The sequence below is a fragment of the Vipera berus genome (genome assembly GCF_964194415.1).
Source record: "Vipera berus genome assembly, chromosome: 1".
Taxonomy (NCBI): Eukaryota; Metazoa; Chordata; class Lepidosauria; order Squamata; family Viperidae; genus Vipera; species Vipera berus.
The window spans coordinates 267,410,661-267,426,881 of NC_138202.1; the positions used below are offsets into that span (position 1 = coordinate 267,410,661).

General features: G+C 42.8%; 1 protein-coding gene across 3 annotated transcripts in view; it reads right to left on the reverse strand.

The window, feature by feature from the left end:
* AHI1 (Abelson helper integration site 1) overlaps positions 1–16,221 on the reverse strand; it is a 79,970-nt gene that overhangs the window by 17,726 nt on the left and 46,023 nt on the right. The gene's annotated exons all lie outside the window — the stretch shown is intronic.

Genomic DNA, 16,221 nt, shown 5'->3' on the forward strand with positions numbered 1-16,221 from the left:
CTTCAAATGATTTGGGGAAATGGCACAAGAAAATCCCCACGTTGTATTATTACTTAAAAATATCACTACTTTTCCTGGTTGCTGAATTCATCAGTCATCGTTTCTTGTTTGGTCTAGTTACTCTAGTAGGAATTTATTCTACATCCCCATTTCAAGGTTGCACTAAAGCACTCATTTTATCTTAAAGAACAGGTATAAGCAGTTCAATACATTCCCTTTGATCATACGACATCCTGCCTCCATTCATCTTGCTCTTTAAATTCCAGCCACGTAGTGTACATTGCTCATTTTATAGCCTTTTGCATTTATTGTTCTAGTGCACAGGTCTGCAACCTGCGGCTCCGGAGCCGCATGCGGCTCTTTCAGCTGTCTCCTGCGGCTCCCAGTCTTCTGCTATGTGCAGTCCAAAAAAAAAAAAAAAAAAGAAAAGTGGGACTAAAAAAGTTCAACCAATCAATTCAAATATGCAGGGTAGGTGCATATCTCGCCTTGGCTCCACTCTTCAGTCAAACCCTGTTCTGCACATGCGCGCATGCACACACATTTTTTGCGGCTCCCAGTTTATCCTTTTGTGAGGGAACCGGTTCCGAGTGGCTCTTTCACTGTTTCAGGTTGCTGACCCCTGTTCTAGTGGCTATTCAGCTAGCAAACCTTTTCAATAGGCAGGCTTTTTTTCTGTCTTTTTTTTGCAACTGGCAAGTATATATCTCTAAGCACGGAGGCCCATTTAAAAGAACATCTTTTTAAAATGGAGAATCTTTTGTCCCAAAATAATTTCCAAGGGTCACTTTGTGAGGCCCGGAGAGAAACTACTGTGTAGTGATTTGTGTTGACATAGGACTGTCAGAGAACCAGATTCAGTGCCCTGAGGAGAATAGATAGATTAATCTCAGTAGTGGAGATAATAATGGGATCAAAAAATTAAAAATTACACATATGGTCAGGAGCAACATCCCCCAATCTGGTGTCCTCCACATTGCTTGTTTGAAATCATGAATGTGCCTCACACGATTCTAACAAGCCAATTGTGTGTCTCAAAAGTGCTTTTCCCAAAAGGCAACTGGACTTTTTTGGGCTTTTTTTTCATTTGAAAATGTTTCACTGCTCATCCTAGAAGCATCTTCAGTTCTCTGAAGAAGCTTCTTGGATGACAAGAGAAACATTTTCAAAGGAAAAAAAAACCTGAAGAAAGTCCAGTTGCCTTTTGGAAAAAGCACCTTTGAGATAAACGTTACCTGGATGGTTGAGAACCTCCACAGACATAGACATTCAATATAATATTGAAATTCACTACTCGACTTTCTTCCCCAAAGCCCACTCAGAAGAATACTATTTTGGCAGCCTTCCCATATATCAGCAGGGAGGGGTCTTTGGGAAAGTGTCATTCTCTAGGCATCCAGCTCCCTCTCTCAGGAAGCGAGGACTCACAAAGATTCCCTTGTGCAAGTAGATAGTTTAAAAGGTAGTGGAGATGCAAGCAGTACGGTGTAAGTTTTATGGATAAAAACCAGCAACTTGAACTTGGCCTGGAATTTTGCTGGCAATTTGTTCAGATCCCACAGCAAAGGTTGCTTATCTGTTCACAGATAAGAACCACCTTTTATGCTAGCTGCTACTTCTGGGTTATTTTTCAAGGATGTTTAAAGTACTGTAGTATAGTTTAACAAGAGGGTAACAAGGGCATGAGCTACAGTCTCAAGGGCTTCTTGGTCCAGGAAAGGTCACAATCGCAGAATAGCAGAACCTGGATCATCACGTCTCTTGACATTTTGCTTTAGTTAAAAACTCTAAAGAAACATTTCTTTAAACTGGCCCCTAGTGGTTAGCTCTAAAATAAAACCTAATAGCGAGTGAAATAAGTTATTGTAAAGTCACGGGACTTAAAAAGTTCAGCACTTTCAGACAGCATTTGCTTGGGAAAGGTACAATAAGGCTAACAATTAAAACCCATCAAATAACTAAACACTTCAGTACTAATCAGTATCCAGCAGATCAAAGAGAAAATGTAATAAACAGTGTTGCCTGAACATGAAGGCCCGGAGTTTTAACCTGTACTTCCACCAATGTGCCGCTTTGGGGCCTCATTCTATATATTTATTTATTTATTATTTATTCATTCAGTTTGTATACCGCCCTATTCCCGAAGGACTCAGGGCGGTTTACAGGGCAAAATTTAAAAACAATACAGTATAAAATTAAGTTAAAATAAAATTAAATTAAATATGGCCCCAAGAATTAAAATCCCAATTTAAAATCATTAAAACCCCTCAGTCCAGGCCTGATAGCTCAAAGAGCCAGGTTTTTAGGTCCCGGCGAAACGAACAAAGGTCAGGGGCAATCCGGAGTTCCGTTGGCAATTGGTTCCATAGGGCAGGCGTGCCCACAGAGAATGCCCTCCCCTTGGGGACTGCCAGCCGACAATCCTTGACCGGCGGTATCCTGAGGAGGCCCTCCCTGTGGGAGCGCGCAGGACAATGGGAAATTGACGCTGGCAGCAGGGTCAGGCTGCGGTGCAGGGTCAGGCCAGCTGCTGTCTATGTTTTGGATTTTAATTTTACCAGACCCAGCTAATTTGGGAAGAGACTATGGGAGCGGTAGTTCAAAATAAACCATAGGGTAGCAGCTTGCTTACCATGTAATGGTGTCTATGTATAAACATAATAGGAGATAGTGATTTAGCCATACAGGTCTCAAACTGCTCTGTGGTTGCTTATCTTCACCCAATGATCAGAAATTAACAGATTGGATGGGAATATTCTACCATTCCACTGCTACTGCCCCTTTAATACTTTAAATTTAGACTATCACATCCACTCTCTCCTTTCAGGATATCATGCCCTTGTTCACGATGGTCTTTTCATCAAGCACAATTTGCATTTTTAGCCAGTAGGCAGCTCAGATGTAACTGAGTGGATATTACAATGGTGTGTTATTAAATGGGTATGATGAAACAAAACATAAAATCCTGGTTTAAAAAATAGAAACTACTGGGTGTTTTTTTTTAAAAAAACTGCAAACAAAGCAAGGCAAAACCTCAGATGAATTTATTTTAAAGCAGTTTCCCATTCATTCAAATCTACATTCAGGTAGCTCCAGATTCAGTAATTCAATATTTGCTAACATCTGTATGAACATCATTCAATGAAACGCTGTGGGTGATATCAGCTCATTAGTTACCTGGTTTCTCAACTGGTAGGAGTTTTTAGGTTGAAATTATTCAGGTGCACTGGCAGAAATCCATGGGAAAGCTTGCAAAATCTCCATCAGCATTTTGCCTACCTAAGCCAATGGTATTAGTCACACTTGTAAGAAATTTCCTCACAAATATTTTAAGATATATGTACTGGAAGATATATATGTAATTACATGGCATCACCTCAAAGAATTAACCTGCCCACAGAGTTACCAATTCATCATGGGAGTAGCCTCAACATTAGTAAGGCAATATATGTTTTAGATATTAGGTTTTCTATCATACATGTTGCTCGATATAGTCTTCAAATAAGTGTGTATGATTTGGTAACAATTATTTATACCGCACTGTGATATAGTAAAGCATGGTATGGGCTGTGTTTCTGGGCTTACAACATGGTTCTTGTCAAGAATTTTACATCATTGTATCTGCTTATTTCATGCCAATATTAAGTAGACTATTTCTCAATGAAAATATATAAATATGGGGAAAGAATTTGGAAAGACTAGATAATTGGCTTCTTGATATGGCTTCTTGAATTTAAAATTGCAGAAAGAATAAATAATATTAGAAAGATATATTCAGCATCTAATAGGAATGGGTAACCTTTTTATGCTGCTCTTGCAGGAAACTCAACACCACTTCACAGGTTCATTAGGAAGGTCACACTTAACCCAATTAAGAGAAGGATTTAGAGCAAAGGATCCTTTAATGATTCTCTGCTTACTCACCTAACAACCCTATTCAGATTAGGTGAGAAATGAAACCACCTTGGAGGACATATATGGGGTTTCCCTAGTCAATCTGCTCAGACTGAAGAAGCTACTTGGATAAGCAGCGAAACATTTCCAACAAAGAAAAAAAGTCCACTTGCCATGACACAACTTCCTGTCTAGTTGGAGAGTATCTCCTTGAAACAAGGACATCTGTTTTTTAACAACACACACACACACACACACACACACACACACACACACAAGGATATAACTCTGAAAACATGATTGATTAGATTGTTTATTATGAAAAATCACAATTAAAGACAGCATTCTTTAAAAGAATTAGAGAATGTTAAGTGGTCATAAGAAAAGATGATGGAAAGCTGCTTGGAACAGAATGAAAAAAATGCTACAAAGTTGTACCAACAGCGTTGTCCATAAGGATGGCTAAGGGAATAACTTTGATTAAAACAGCACTGTGGCATTTATTACAATTCCTACCCAAAGTCTCTCTGTCTGTCTGTCTCTCTCTCACACAGACACATAACACACACACACACACACACACACACACACACACAGAGAGAGAGAGAGAGAGAGAGAGAGAGAGAGAGAGAGAGAGCAGAGTGTGACTGCTTTTTTAATTCAAATAAAAGTAATAAGTTCCTGCTGATGCCACAACCACAGAAGCATGTAGAGTTGTACTCATCTGATGTATGAAAAAGGATGATTAGTGGATTAGAAAAATGCATATAAAACATCATGAAATGTATAATGTATAGCCTGAGAAAAAAGAAAAAAATGTAAAGAATAGTGAAAGAGAACAAATAAATGGCTAAAATTAAAAAAGGAAAAAATGGCAGAATGAAATTGTAAGGAATAAACATGGTTCTGAATGTGTGTGAAGAGGGCTAAACAAAGACAGTGAATGGAATGGAAGAAACATGATGATATAATTTGGGATAAAACTTGGATAAGGAAATGTTGGAAGGAGTATTTAGAGCAGGGGTGTCAAACTCAATTTCATTGAGGGCCGCATCAGCATTGCGGTTGCCCTCAGGGGGCTGGGTGGGTATGGCCAGGGTGGGCGTGGCCTACTGGGTGGGCGTGGCTAAAGTGTGTATGGCCTATTGGGTGGGCATGGCCAGCTCTACATCGTTGGCATCAAGGGTGCCTATGGGGCCCTGGGCAGGAGTGGGACAGATCTGAGGGTCTCTGGCAGAAGGAGGGTCTCTGGGCCAGGGCCAAGGCAGTGGGGGCCGTTCCCTCACTGTTTCCAGGATGGCTTCGTGGGCCGCATGAAACCACTTCGTGGGCCGGATCTGGCCCCTGGGCCTTGTGTTTGACATGTCTGATTTAGAGACTTACTTAAGAACAAAAGTATTGAAACTATTGATGAAGAGGAAAACATACATGTTGCAACACCAGAAAAATAGCAAGGCTGCAGATGTAGATGGTGCAATTAGGAAAAAAATTGCAATATTATTGTAATTAGCTGACAGAGTGGCTATGCAACTTATTTAACATGTTTGTGAAGATTATGCCTATGTTATAGTTACCCTACACAAAGGATGTATGTAGTAAGTAAACGTAGTAAGTAAATGCAAAACAACAACCATGGAAACATGTCCCTGGGAAGATATTTGGCTGAGTTGTGATCATTAAGGGTATAAAAATATTCCTGAACAATATTTGGGAAATGCAGAGTGGTTTTATGTCAGGCAGAGATGTGCAGACATTCTTTCTGCTCTTTAGCAAGTCACTAAGAAAAAATTAGAGAAAGCATGCAATAAAGTGAATAGGCTTTGAATGTTTTGTTTAAATATGGAACTGAAAATTGGTTGCTAAGTGTGACAGGAATGGTATATGTCTGAGAATCTTTAGGAAATGATTCAAAATTGAAGAAGGACTAAATGAGGATGTATAGTTTCTCTTTAGTTATATAATGTACAGTACTTACAGGTAAATAAGAAATCGTTATGGTGATATTACTGATGTGTGAGATGGAGATGTGGATATATATTTACTTTCAATTTTTACAGTTTTCTAAGAAATTACTAAGCTCCTAAGGAGAAAGGAAAATCTCTAAGTGGGTTATGCAAATTAAAACGAGATCAAATTAAAATAGAAAACCGTTACTAAATGAAGAAAATCTTTAATACTAAAAGACTCAAAAGCTAAATTATTAAATGGCTAAACTCTGCAGTACAAAAGATATTAAAATACAGGATAACTAAACATTAAGCTACTAGGCCACTAAAATGCTAAACCTGTGAATTAATGTACAAGTATTTTACTATGCAAATGAGCCCATATTGATGATGAGATCTCGAAAAAGCGAAAGTTTGAAAAGCAAAAGCGTAGTATCTGGACATGGAGGAAACAAGCATGGGTTGCAAATGGGAAAAAGTATTGAATTTCCATCCACAAGATATAGAAGTTTTCTTTTATATTAAAAAAAAATCTGCCAAGCAACAGATGTCAAGATTATTTCAGATAAACTGAAATCAACAAGATCTGTGCAAGCCAGTACAGTACATCTGTTCAGTAGTCAGCTGGGAAAAACTGCACAATCCAAGGTATTTTGAAGAGAATAGCCTGAAGCTGGGGTGGGCAGATAGCAGATTGGGATCTAGTGGGTGATTTCTGGGCAATGTGCAATAGATCAGTAAGTGTTTGTAATTCCATTTCTTGAACAGTAGCAACCACTAAATCATTCTTCCCCACTTAAATTGGACAGTTTGGGGTTTCCAGGTGTAGACACTTATGAAAAGACAACAAGCATAGTTCATTTCAGGGACTGAAAAACAGTTCACAGGATAAGAATGCGCTTAGAGGCTTTCTGAGCTTTAATTTTTCTAAGTGTTTATCTCTTGAATACGGCTCTAACTAGCGAAGTTCTAGTGAGAAATTCAAGGAGAGTTGGCAAGTCAATCTACCTGTAGTTTAGAAGGGAGAGGTCTTTGACAAGTGTCACTTCTGGAAACACTGTCAATCCCAAACTATATCAGGGATCTACTGTAACGTGTGCAATGTATATAGTTTGGGTGCATGTGCACATACAAACACCATTTCTCTTTTCCCCAGAATAATCCTATTATAAAGACTTGGAATTTGGTATTTAAAAGCAACACAGAATGGGGAAATTCAAGGAAGGTGAAGAAAACCCACATCTATTGCAATAGATTGTTCTTTGTAAGGATAGACTGTCCTTGTATCACAGTTCTCTCTTCTGTCCATAAAGACAAAAAAGCAAGAAAGAGAGGTAATGCCTTAAGACAGAAGCACCATGTATTTCTGTTTTACTTTATGGCAAGTATAAAGGAAATCAGAACTTCAGTAGCTACCATCTTCAGCCTTTTAGAACTTTGCTCCATGATTTAGCTAAAATGGAGAACAATTTTTTAACAGCCAAAACTGGCTTTGGTGTCCCCCCCCCCCTTTGGGTGCCCTTAAGTCAGGGTTCATAAAAACCAGGTAACTGCCTGGACAAGTCCCTGAAGTTTTGGCAATGTTTTCGGAAGTGGTTTGCCCTTGCCTTTTTCCTAGAGCTGAAAGACTAGCCTAAGGTTACCACCTGAGTTTGTGCCTAAGGCGGACTAGAATCCACAGTCCCCCCCCTTTTTCCCCCTTCACACATCTATTGCCTGCAGAGTATAAGCTGAGAGGAGAAATGGAATTGGCACTGTCAATATTGCAGGAGCAGGTCTTTGTACTAATAATGCTGTTCATTTCTGAGGCTAATAATCAAGGCGTAAATGATCATGTGGAGTTGTGACAACTGAGCAACCGCTTGGCTAAAGGGCCATCCCGAAGAGAATTTAAATATAATGTGATGTAAAGTCTCATTTCAGACATTTGTGTACTATACAAAGGTACAGGGTTTTTTTGACCATTGTGCAACCTATAGCTACACAATGCTGGGTAGCTAACTAGGCCAGATTTTGCATAATATAATGATTTTTTTTAAAAAAATATAAACATAACAAATTATATATATAATAATTTAATTTCAATAGACATAATTCCCGTGAACTATATAACTGAGCTGCAATATTCAGCATTAGTCCTTCCTGGAATAGCTAGGCAGATAGGCAGGCAGGCAGGCAGACAGACAGACAGACAGGCCTACAGACATACTCATTTAAATTGGCTGTACAGTACAATACTCTAACTCAAGGGACTTCTTGAAAACAATTTGATCAATGCATGGGATATGGCTGCAATATATAAAGTCTTTCACAAATTATTCACAGGACGCTGCTGTTCTGCATATTGAACCATTCCTGCATATTGTCTTGACTATGGATGTTACAAAACATGAACATATATTTGCAAAAGCCTGTTATTTTTTTCCCCCAGATGTTAATGATGACAAAAACAACTGGTTTGGAGCAATATCCTTATAAAATCTTGCTTGCAAACTTCTGTTGCTGCCTTCCTTCCAAACAACAGACGTTCAAATTCTAGAGGAAAGCCTTTCTAATCCCTATTAGAATAGAGGTTCCACTGGAATCCTGAGCAAACTATGTCCAATTCCAATGCCTTTCCCTGGTCTCACGCTTTTCAAGGATATATTTTTTGGAATGGTGCACACTGTGAGGGTCTTCAAATCATTTTCAAGCATGAATGTGAGCAATCTCATCAAAGACTGATTCATCTGAGTACAACAGTGAGATGCATCTGCAATTTGGGGAGTCAAGGTTTTTTTTTAATGAAAAACTGGACCAGGTCAAGATCCAGGCCCTTACCACAGGTTTAGATAATAGCAAGGACAGCAGGCAATGATCAGAAGCACCCTAGTGCCATAAAAGAAAATCTGGATCCTGAATGGGTCACTGCACAGTGTTAGAACAATCTAACACAAACATTGCTCAAGAATAGGGATTAACAGCAAAAAAAAGGGATCCAATATATATAATGCAGCACCAATAAGAAGAGGCTGTGGTTTAGGTGCTAAGCATGTGCTATTTTAGTTAAGATCAATACATTTCATGGATTTATTTATTGGATTCACAAGACTGCACAACTTAAGCAATGTGACTCCGGATGGCATACAGCAAAAACAAACAATAACAACAAAAAATAGCCACACAGAATTAAAAAAAATCTAATACATAAAATGTAACCAAACATGACAATTAAACAATCAAAGGGAGACTCTACTCAACTGAACCCAAACACCTGGAAGGGGGGAGGGGAGAAAGACAGGTCTTAATGATTTTTCTAAAGGCAAGCAGAGTTGATGTACATCGTAAATGCCAAGGGGAGATAATGCCACAGCATAGGGACAGCTAGTGAAAAAACACTTATTTCAAATACTTCCCAATTTTCCAATATGTGTAATAGACAAATAACATGAACTGATTTTTCAATTTCAGTCATGGAAGTTGGATATTTTGGTTGCTAAAATGGATAAAGAAAGGGAGGGGAGACAGAGAGGAACAGAATGCAGAGCTCCGAGCTATAATGAAGTAAGACCTGTTACATCAAATACAAAAGCAACTAAAGCCAGAATTTTAATTAGAGATTAGAATCAAATACATTTACCAACTAACACACCCATTTCATGATTGCTTAGTTATCTTATGGAAAGGCCATTGCTTCCCCCCCCCATTTGTTTTAAAATCCTGGTAGAATCACATAATACAAGAGAAATGGTCTGGGACTGACATTTCATTCCCTTCCCTCAGTGGTAGATATATCACAACGTTCGGTAGAATTTATTTATTCATTCTCATATAGAATTTGTGCTCACATGCTCTTCCAGATACAAGGCTAGGGTACCTCCACCCTGTTTGAACATTGGTGGGGGGAGAATTGAGAGTGGTTTGGGAGATGAGGGTAGGAAAAAGGGTTTGGAAGAGAATCTTAGCCCTAGGAAATCCTTTGGTCAAAAGACAGGTTTATGAAGATATACCTAGCACAGGGGGAAGGCAACCTTGGCTCTTTTATGACTCCTGGACTTCAAGTCCCAGAATTCCTGAGCCAGCTGGCTCAGGAATTCTGGGACTTGAAGTCCACGAGTCATAAAAGAGCCAAGGTTGCCTACCCCTGACCTAGCACCAAGTAAGACTGGGATTGATAGCCCATAGATAATGTCATACTTTTATGTTATGGGAATCTATTTACCATTCAGGTCATTTTAAAGTTTTCAAGCAAAGTTAATTTGATTTCTTGTTGAAATGATGGCAAGGCGATTGTGATATTTTCCGTTTTCCCATATTCCACTTAATCATGTCAATTCAGATAGAGAGAGTGAGAGAGAGAGAGAGGAAAGAAAATAGGAGGAAATAATTCTAAATCGGGAAATGCGGTGGTGGTGGTGGTTTAATGGAAACAGAAGAAAACATTCTTGGGGAATGGGATTATGCTTTAATTTTGAAAAAAAAGTTTCACAATTTTAATTTTGGAGAAAAAAAAAAGATTAAGAAAAAATAATCCTCCACCATAAGAAGGGTACATGACTTAAAGTCACAGCATATTTCCTTCCACACTGAAAAGAATATAAAACACTTTAAAATGGTTAAGGCATCAATCAGTATACAGGAGACTGAGATTCAAGCTCACATTTAGCCACAGGGACTCAGTGGGTGACCATGTCTCAGACTTCAACATGGTTTCATTATTGTGAGGCTAAAAGGAACAGAGGAACAACAAAAAAAGTCTCTGCCAGAGACTTACAATTTCAATTTACAATTTACAGATAAGTAACTAATTCAATTTACAAGTGTAACTCAGCTGGTCATTAAACAGGTCATCATGTGACTGAGCTGATTTTACAACCTTTTTTTGCAAATCACCATGATCGTAAAGTGAGCTCAGTGACCGCAATGGCATTTTTTGCAGGGAAACTAGATGTACAAATGTAAGCAAATATCATAAATTGTAGTCATGTGTCTGTGGGACATTGCAAAGGACCTTAAATGAAGGCCAGTTACCGAGTGTCCAAAATGTGATCACGTGACTGGGAGAAAGATGGCCATCAGAACTTGGGGGAGGGGTTTTTTCCTAGTTTGAACAGTCACTAAACAACCAATCGCAAATCGAAGAGGACTTGTATGAGAGTATCATTTTAGCACATGGCATTGCTCATAACACCTGGTTTTTCTCTGCAATATCAGCCAGTATCTATGGAATTGTTAAGATGAGGGAGGGGGGAACCTAATCTATCAGGATATTACCTACTCACCCCAAAATCTCTTTGAGCTGGGACTACCTGTGAGTATCCTTAATTGATAAAAAAATTATAAATATGTGGATGTGCTTTTGTTGCTCCTGTTGCTCAACCTTCTCTGCAACCAGTCAGGCTGAGATGATCTCTATTAGGGTGTTGGAGAATTCTGGTATGGTAGAAATGTAGAAATTGAGAAATTACAACATTCATCAGCTTGGAATTTCATGGTCTTCGTAACAGCCACTGTTATCAAGACCATGAAACTGAACAACCTAAAAACCATCACCAAACTAATTTAACTGGCTGGTGTGCATCCTCATGTCTAAGACGGCTGCTCACTGGTTTCTGAGCTCTTAGTGCAGAGCAGTTTTCGGCTCTGCTGGGTCGCCATGGGGCTTTTTGCCATAGTTTGGCCCCTGTTCGGTCAGTGGAGCTGCCGGTGGAGCGTTGGCGCCCTCCCGTCGGGATGCAGCCCGGAATGACAGAGGATGGAGGAGAAGCCAGAGAGGTTGATTGTCTAGCTCACCGGTGAGAGGACGTTGGTGGCTGGGCGGGGCCGACTCGACTGTTTCCCTGCTTGTTCGAGCCAAGCGGAGCTGGGCCGAGTGATTTTGTGCCGGAATTCGGACTCTGCTCGTGACTGTTTTGTTGAGACCAGGGTTGTGGCAGGGGGGAAGAGGGCTTTGATGTCGTTTCTCCCCCCCCTCTGCCACTTGGCGAGTTCGGCTCCATGAGTGCGGTGGACCTGTTGGCGTTGTGGTCGTGGCTATGGGGTCTGCTGCTGCTGTTGCTTCCTTGCCGCTGCGGAGGTTGCAGCTGCCCTTGTCGCCGTGCCTGAATCCTCTTGTTTGGGGTCCATTGCCATTGTCATCGGGCTGCCTCCCCTTTTTTGGACTTGTCATCATTTGTCATCACCACCTTATGGCTTTTGCTGTCGCCGCCGCTGATTACTCTACTGTTACCACGATTGTGGCTTTGGGACCTTCCACAGGCTGACTGAACTCTGCATTTCCATCTGCTGGCACCCTCCATTGTCCGATGCTACCATTTCCCTCTGTATGCCAGCGTATACTTTTGGAGAACTTTACTCGCTGCGAGATTCCCCCCTCTCGCAGGAGCGTCCATCTGTCTTACATAAGATCTTTCTTGATGACGGGTTGTGGGAACCTGAGAGATGGCATGCTTCAAAGAGGAGTCTGAGGGGATTTTTATCAAGATTTTTATATAAAATTTTAAGGGGATCCGGGAGGGGGGAGGCCCAAGGGATCCGGAACGAACTTGGGGGAGTTCGACCCGGACAGCAGTCCAGACCATCGGACGGTCGCGGGGGGGAGTAGGGGTTTGGTGGTGGACTCAGCTCCAAGTGAGGAGGGTCTTCCTATTTTGACGGTGATTGGGAGGGGCAGAGAGTGTGGGAGCAGAGGGCTTTATCGCAATTGGGGAACGGGCCACCGCTGTCTTCAAGCGGTTGCCTGTTCCCGCCCTCGTGGCTCTTCTTGCTCCCCCGGGGGCATAGGATTGCAGGAGCCTGGGCTCAGGTTGGTTTATTTCAACGCCAGGCCCATGGTGAACAAGGCTCCCCTCATACATGATCTTATTGACGAGAACGTGGACCTGGCCTGCATCACAGAGACCTGGTTGGGCCAAGGGGGGATGTCCCCCTCTCAGAACTATGCCCACTGGGCTTCCGGGTGCTTCACCAGCCGCAGGCCCAGGGCAGGGGTGGGGGGGTGGCAGTTATTATTAGGGAGAGTCTTTGTCCGCGAGTGGCCACTGTCCCTCAGATAGGCAGGTGTGAGGCTCTCCTTTTGAAGTGGGGTCCTGGAGTTCAGTTGGGTCTATTGATTACGTACCTGTCTCCCAGTTGCATGTCATCGGCCCTGCCCAAGCTCCTCGACGTCTTGCCCGGGTTGGCGATTGAGTTCCCCAGGCTTATAGTTCTGGGGGATTTCAATCTGCCTTCCGTCTGAGTTGGCTCGGGAGTTCATGGCTTCCATGACAGCCATGGACCTGACTCAAGTAATTCAAGACCCGACCCACAATGGAGGGCACACACTCAACCTGGTTTTTATTTCTGGACAGTGGATTAATGATCTGGGTAGGGGGGATTTAACCATCCAACCCGTCATGGTCCGATCATTTTCTTCTCCAGCTAGACTTTCAGTACGCCACCCCCCGCCGCTGGGAGGCGGAACCGACCAGGTGGTTCCTCCCCAGGCGCCTGATGGACCCTGAGAGGTTCCAGACGGAGCTTGGGACATTTCCTGCTTCCCTTGCCCATGACTCTGCCGAGGCCCTAGTAGAAGCCTGGGAGAGGGCGGCTGCTGGGGCCTTGGATCGAGTTGTGCATTTGCGGCCTCTGACCTGACGCAGATACCGGGTGGCCCCCTGGTTTACCGAGGGACTCCAAGAGATAAAGCGCCGGAAAAGACGCCTAGAGAGCTGTTGGAGGTCCAGCAGATCCGAATCTGACCGAACACAGCTAAGAACTTATCTTAAATCTTACCTAGTGGCGATGGAAGCGGCAAAGCGTGTTTACATTTCCGCTCTCATTGCATCTGCAGATAACCGCCCAGCCACCCTGTTTAGAGTGACCCGCTCACTGCTTAATCAGCGACCGAGGGATGACCCCTTGCAGGGTAGAGCTGAGGAATTTTTACAGTATCTGCAGGACAAAATTGCTCAGATCCGGACTGGTTTGGACTCCGACTGGGTGGAATCCGGCGGAGTGGACAGGTCTTGGTTATACCATTTGGGGTGAGTTTGACCCTGTGTCTTTGGATGATGTGGACAGGATTATGCGTAGACTGAGCGCTACAAATTCTCTATTGGACCCATGTCCCTCCTGGCAGGTTTCAGCCGCCGGAGAGGTGACAGGGGGCTGGCTCCAGGCAGTTGTCAACGCTTCATTGATGGAGGGTATCTTCCCCTCCGCCTTAAAAGAGGCGGTGGTGAGGCCCCTTCTCAAGAAGCCTGCCTTGGACCCGGCCTCCTTGAATAACTATCGGCCTGTCTCCAACCTTCGCTTTGTAGCGAAGGTTGTTGAGAGCGTTGTGGCGCGTCAGCTCCCGCAATTCCTGGATGAAGTGGACTATCTGGACCCGCACCAGTCTGGTTTCAGGCCTGGTTACAGCACGGAAACGGCATTGGTCGCACTGGTAGATGATCTCTGGCGGGCCTGGGACAGGGGTTGTTCCTCTGTCCTGGTCCTACTTGACCTCTCAGCGGCTTTTGATACCATCGACCATGGTATCCTGCTGCGACGGCTCGAGGGGTTAGGAGTGGGAGGCACTGTTCTACGGTGGTTCTCCTCCTACCTCTCGGGCTGCTCAGAGTTTGTATTGGCAGGGATCTACCCCAAGGCCCCTCACAGGCCTTGGGGCAGGGATCTACCCCAAGGCCCCTCACTTGTGGGGTGCCTCAGGGGTCGGTTCTCTCCCCCCTCCTGTTTAACATCTATATGAAGCCACTGGGTGAGATCATCCGTGGCTTTGGGGTGAGGTATCACCAATATGCGGATGATACCCAGTTGTTCATCTCCACCCCGAGCCAACCCAGTGATGCCCTTGACGTGATGTCCTGGTGCCTGGAGGCGGTGTGGGTCTGGATGGGAAGGAACAGGCTCAGGCTGAACCCCTCCAAGACCGAGTGGCTGTGGATACCAGCATCTTGTATTGTCCAACATGTTCCATCTCTTTTAATGGGGGGGAGGTATTGCCCCCCTCAGAAAGGGCCCACAACGTGGGTGTCCTCCTGGATTCACCGCTTAACTTGGAGGATCATCTAACTGCTGTGACCAGGGGGACCTTCGAACAGGTTCGCCTGGTGCACCAGTTGCGCCCCTTTTTGGACCAAGATGCCCTATGCACGGTCACCCACGCCCTTGTCACTTCTCACCTGGATTACCTTTAAAGCTCTACATGGCTTAGGCCCGGGGTACTTGCGAGACCACCTGCTGCCATTGTCAACCTCCCATCGCCCGGTTCACTCCCAGAGTCAGCCTCCTCAGGGTTGCGTCGGCTAAGCAATGCTGGCTGGCGACCCGCAGGGGGAGAGCCTTCTCTGTGGGCACGCCAACCCTCTGGAATGAGTTGCCTCCGGAGCTGCGGATGACCCGACCTTCAGTCCTTCTGCCGTGACCTGAAGACATGGATGTTCCAACAATCGGGCCTGGACTGACTATAGTTTTAAATTTGGTTTTATTGGGTTAATTATTATGTATTTATTACATTTATTGTTTATTTTTTTTAAATTTTGTATTTTATGTTTTTTAACTTTTTATTGTTGTGAGCCGCCCTGAGTCCTTAGGGAGAAGGGCGGCATATAAATTTAATGAATTCAAATTCAAATTCAAATTTTTATTTTTTTGCCTTAGGTTAAGGACAGATTGTCTGGATATTGGGGAACTACCTTCTGATCATTGGATAAATGAATTGGTCATTCATTTATCAAAGAAAGAAGGACCTAGTTAGACCAGACTATAGTCTAACTACATTATTCTTTCTTTGACAAATGAATGGCCAATTAAGATGTTCTACACCTTAAAACTTTAGGATTCTGATGTATATTGAATGCTTGATGCACTTTGTAAAAGCTCTAATGCTGTAGAAACCAAGCTTCTTCTTAGTTTTCTGGGGAACCCTGGATAGTAAAGCTGTCCAAGGGATTGCTAGAATATGGGTGTACACAAAACAGAAAATATATTTTGTCTTAAACCAGGAATAAATCATTAAGCCCATGGACATTTTGCAATGCTGTTGCAATGCACTGGGTTTAAGTTCCCTGACTCTCTTTCCTACTTTAGTGTAGTTACTTAGCAGTTACTATTGTTTCCACCTTCTAGAAGATGTTTATCTGATGTTCTTCCTATTAATTTCTATTCCCATGCCTTACTGACAAAAAATGGGAGAAAATTCCAATTAAAAAATGAAATAAATCCTATATTTCCAACTCATTAGACAGCAGTGAAAGGCACATCACTAGGGATAATCAGTGTTTCTGCATAACATATTATTTTTCTAAAGAAAAAAAGAGAATGGAAAGATCCGGGGCCGTCCGAAGCTCAAGGGGAAGTTGGTTCCACAGGGCAGGCGCTCCCACAGAGAAGGCCCTCCCCCTGGGGGTCGCCAGCCGAC